Below are 5,324 nucleotides of genomic sequence, written 5' to 3' on the forward strand. Positions count from 1 at the left end.
GTGGCGAGAGGCCAAGATGACGCAACTCCCGTGCTAATTCCCGGGGTGACTACCCTTATGGCCAATGGCGTTACACCCGCTTCGCTTACCGCCTCGGGGATGGTTCCGGTAACTTCAGAGGTTGTTCCCTCGTCTGCTGTGGAATCACAGGCGATGGTTTTAATAACTCTCGCTATTGTACCAAGAGGTAATCCTTAGTATCGTACCCTCAGGTGTAGGGTCGAATTAGCATTATCTGAAGTTTGTGTTGACTCAATGCAGGTACGGTTGAGGAGGCGATCCTTATTCCTTCCGATGAAGACGGGGGGACAGGAGATGAGGCAGAGCTCGGTGACTCAGGTAAGAGCATGGTCGAACGTCGTTGATCTATCTCTGCTGTTTTCAGAAGTTATTGTTAACCTCCTTCCTATATTTGCAGCTGCTCCGACCTCGGATGCCGCTAGAAAAGAGTATTCCCCCTTTTGGGCTGGCCAGTCGGCTAAAGAGGGTAGCGAAATAGACAGCGAAGACGATGACTCGATCCATGAGATGATGTCGAGCGACGAGGGGATGTCTGACTCTGAAGGGGAAACTCACGCTCCTATAGAAGCGTTGGTTGAGATAGGGTTATCGGCCCAGGGGGAAGCATCCACCCGTGTGGTGGTTGATCCCTCGCTCCCTATCTCAACGACCATCGAGATTAGGCTCAGATCCGTGGTCGAGACCCCAATGGTGTCGGTTTGTGCCTCAGCCTCAGCGGTGTCTGTTACTTCCCCCGCTACTGTGGCTATCAGTGCTTCGGCCCCGGCTCTGATGATGACATTGACAGTTGATGAGGCCACCTTCTCTTCCTTGGCTCGTTCATGCAAAAAGTTGGTGGATCGAACCATTTCCAGCCTCCAAGACACCCTTGCAGACAGTATCAGGCTCGCATTGGAAGAAAGCTGCCCCTTTGAGGAGTTCAAGGAGGCCCTTGAATATCATATGGGCTTCTTGATTAGGATACTGGTCCCTCCGCCGCCAATCCGTACTTCAAACGTTTGGAGGAGACAGAACGGACCATCCGACAACTGCTTGCCCTTCGCGCCACAAGTTCCGAGATCCTTCATCTCGTGTCCGGCGAGGTCTAGATAGCATTGGAGGAGCACAACCATAGACTAGAGGAGACAATGTCGTTGGAGGTAAGGCTGACAAAAGAGCTGGAGTGCACTACGGCCGAGAATGAGCGAGTGAGCTTGGCGCACCAAGAGGTTGATTCTCGTATCTCCCACCTGTCTTTAGAGATAGCAGAGACTAAAAAAATCATCGCTAATGCACAGACCTTATTGGCTACCCAGGAGAAGGCTCGCGAACAGGTGATGGGGGAGTTGGAGGAACTCGGGTCTCGACAGCAGCTATTCGTTGATGCTATTGAGGAGAAGGGCCAGGCCCTCAAGGAGGTGAGGCACACTATCCAAGACTTGCTTTCGTGATCTGAGGAGGATATTCGTCGATAGATCCTGAAGAGGCTCGAGCTCAGGCGTGCCGAAGAGATTCACGAGTTGGAGTCACGACCGAGAGATTTGTAATTTGCTTTTGACTATATCGTTGTATTCAAATCTCTCTTAATGAATTGAATCATGTTTTTATCTCAGTCATTGCTCCTTTTATTCTGTGTGTGCGCATTTTGTCGCTGGTCACAGCGGGCGATGTCAAGTCAACCATTGGTTGATTTGCACTGGGTGACTCCTAGCCATGGGCAAGTCCCTACTGCAGGCAAACTTTAGCCTTAGGTGGAACTGTGAACAGTTCAATCTTTGCTTGAAACCCAAATGGGTTCAATCTTTAGGCGAACTCAAAAGTGGTTCGAACCCCAATTGTGATTAAGCTCGAGACATGTGAGCTTAATGCATGTGAGTTCACCTGACGAATTTAACTCATAGGCAGGCTTTGCTTTTGGTGGGCCACACGCCTACCAATCAAGACGACGTGGGCATGTCTTTTCCCATTAAAGGCGGTGTAGTGGGGGTTCCTCGTTTTTCATGCCTGATCTGAGCCATTGGCCAGAGATTGTGTTAGAAACTAACACATCTCGATCGTTCGTGCGAGATTTGGTATCGCCTCGCCTTATCTGTGACTATTCGATTCGAACGGTCCAATCGAACGACGGGCGTTCACCCATGCCATGTGTATTTAATGTCCCTCCCTCTACATTGAGGGGTGCCGTGGTTTTAGTTGTCTTTCCTAAAGAAAAAACACACCCTTCCTCTTGTTGTGCTTGTGATGGCGCCGAAGGTGAAGAGAACTGCTTCAAAGAAGGGCAAGGGGGTTTCCTCCTCTTCCACCACCGAAGCCGCCACTGCTAAAAGTACCTTTGCATCTAAGTCCTCGTTCAGTTCGATTATGGGTCTACGAGCAAGGTGATACCCCCTGCTCTTAACCCCCCCTTTTTTTGTTTTACCGTCGTGCAGTTCGAGAGGGAGTGCCCATCACCGGAGAGTGGGGGACTGAGCCCATACTTGTTTCCGACGATGAATCTGAGGGAGCTGCGGTCTCTTCCGCTTCGCAACCTGCTACCCTGCCTGGAGCGGAGCCTTGTCTTGAGGTTCCTCCTATTGCAGCGCTTGCTCAGGGTCAAGAGCCCGTTCCCTCAGGCTCTCTGTCCCTACAGGCTCGTATCGAGGAGTTTGAAAATGTCACGAAGCAGGCGATTTCCCTCGTCAGCCTTTGCCTTGGGATCTATGCAGACTTTATACAGTCCCTCCTGGATCGTATGGTCGATCTTAGGTGGTTGGGTGAACCTCGTCTCGCCGCACGTTGCATGCAGAGGCTTCTCTATTTGGAATTGTGTCTGACACGCCTGGAGACTCTGCTGCAAGGGTGTCCCGCGGCTAACGTGGAACACTTCTTGTCTCAAGTTCGGCGTCGGGAGGCCTGGGAGCAGGAGGTCCGCTCGAGCGGAATAGCGGATTTAGAGTCCTATGTCACCTTCCTGGTGGACCAGCAACACTCACTGGAGGAGTGGATAGGTGTTTTCACTTCCACCATATCCCGTCAGAGGGCTGAGTTAGAGCTTGCACAGACAACTCTAGGGGGGCTCCGATCTAAGAGCCAGAAAGTTGGTAAGGCTGTCGAAGAGGCAACCCGAAACCTTCAGATGCTGCGTCAGGAAGACTCTGTCACCACTTCTACCTTCGAGGATCGGACCGAGAAGGAAGCTGCAGACAAAGCCCAGACGGACCACGCCAGATGGGTGGCCGAAGTTAAAGCAGAGCTCGCGTCCTTCAGCCTTTTGGACTAGGTTCTCCGGGTTGAACAGTGTTAAGACATTTGGTGTTAATGATTTTGTTTGATTGTAAAATCATAACTTTGTTCAAATGTATTGTCTTAAAACTAGGTGAATGATGTGCTCCTTTGGTTTTCCAAACGTGTTTGCGCATATTCTCTTTCTTGTGTTGATGTTGCCTTTCGTTCTCTTAGCTAAACATGAATCTGAGCCCTGGATGAATTCTAACTATAGGCGAGCTCAGGGGAATTTGGGCCGTGGGTGAATTCTGGCCACAGACGGAGGCGAATCCAAATCGTAGGCGAGTTTTGACCGAAGGTGAGTTCATGACCGTAGGCGAACTCTGGGCAAAAGTGAATTCAGAGCCGTAGGCGAATTAGGCGAGCCACGTGTCTGGTCGCGGCATCGTATGCTCGCTAGCTAGACTGACGTTGGTATGTCGCTTCGCGTTGAAAGTGTCATAATGGTGGCTCTCCATTCCCTGCGCCCGATTAGACCGTTGAACGATGAGCGTGCACTTGGGCCGCTCATTATCCACGTTGCTCTCTCTTCTAGTTGAGGAGGTCACTGTGCTCATCTCCCCTTTCTCGTTTTCAATGGTGTCGCGCTCTAAAGCATCCGCCCCAAAGAAGACGGTGAGCGATGCCTCCTCTTCAACTGCTGCACCTAGCTACGATCCGGAGCCTAAACCTTCGGATTCAGCCAATCTGCAGATCCATATAGAGGAGCTGGAGGGTGCTGTAAAGCGGGCGATCTCGGTCGTCGATCAGGGCCGTGGTGTCTTCGCGGATCTGAAGCAGACCCTCTTAGATCAGGTTACTCGAATTCACCATTTGGACGACTACAGGCTCGCCATACGCTATTCGATGAGGCTCATCGATCTGGAGTTGCTCATAAACAAGCTGGAGAATCTGCGGCAGGCGGACTTGGAGTCCGAAGTGGAGTCATTCTTGGTTTCGGCTCATCGTCATGAGGTGTGGTAGCAAGAGTGCCGAAGGCGAGACATAGAAGACAAATAATCATTTATCGCTCGCTTGGATCTTCATCGACGTCTATTGCAGATCGAGATGGAGGGTACTGCTGGCTCGATCTCTTTGGGCAGGACTCCGTATGCCAATGGGGAATCGATCTTGACGGGTCTGCGCATTTAGATCGAGACTGTGCATGGTGTCCTTGAGAGGGAGAGACGCAACCTTTTGTCGTTGCGCCAAGAGGATGCCGCCGCTAATGCTTCCTTCGAAGCGAGGATCCGGCGGGAGGCTGAGGACGAGGTTCGTACCTTGCATGTGGAAAAGATAGCCGCGGTTAGGGCCGAGCTCGCGTCCTTCAAACTCCTAGAATAAGCATGTAGGATAGGAATAGATTCTATGTGTCCTATTCCATTTTTTGTTTCTTGAGCGTAATGTCATGATAAGCTCATAACTATGTTCAAATGTATCGTCTTGAACCATCTAATGAGCCAACTTCGAGTTTCTTTGACCTCTTGACACGCTGCGAACTTTCTTTTTTCTTTTTTTATTTTCCTTGATCATGCGGTAGATAGGCTCGAACGCGTGTGGGTTCATACCATAGGCGAAACCCAGGCGCAGGCGAGTTTATGTCACAAGCGATACTCAAGCACATGTGAGTTCATGCGACAGGCGAACTCAAGTGCAGGCGAGATCATGCCACAGGTGAACTCAAGCACAGCTGAATTCATGCCACAGGTTAACTCAAGTGCAGACGAGTTCATGCTGCTGGTGAACCCAAGCGCAAGCGAATTCAAGCCACAGGCAAACTCAAATGCAGGCGAGTTCACGTTGCAAGCGAAACTCAAATACAGGAGGGTTCGTAGCACGTGTCCGCCAGCGGGCCTGAGTGCTTGCTAGCTAGGGCGATGTGGGCGCCTCAATCCCCATTAATTACGAAGTGACAGGACGCTTCGCCTTTTGGGCGTGATCCGAACCGTCGGTTTGGAGTCCCCAAAAGCCAAGGCATTTATGGGCGCCGAACTTGAAACGTTGCGGGAGATCTAAGTCGGTCGATCTATTCGAGGTAGCGAATCTCAGCCGTTGAGCTTTCGGCTATATAATGTGCTCGT

The sequence above is a fragment of the Asparagus officinalis genome, chromosome 4 (assembly GCF_001876935.1).
Source record: "Asparagus officinalis chromosome 4, Aspof.V1, whole genome shotgun sequence".
NCBI classification, from domain to species: domain Eukaryota; kingdom Viridiplantae; phylum Streptophyta; class Magnoliopsida; order Asparagales; family Asparagaceae; genus Asparagus; species Asparagus officinalis.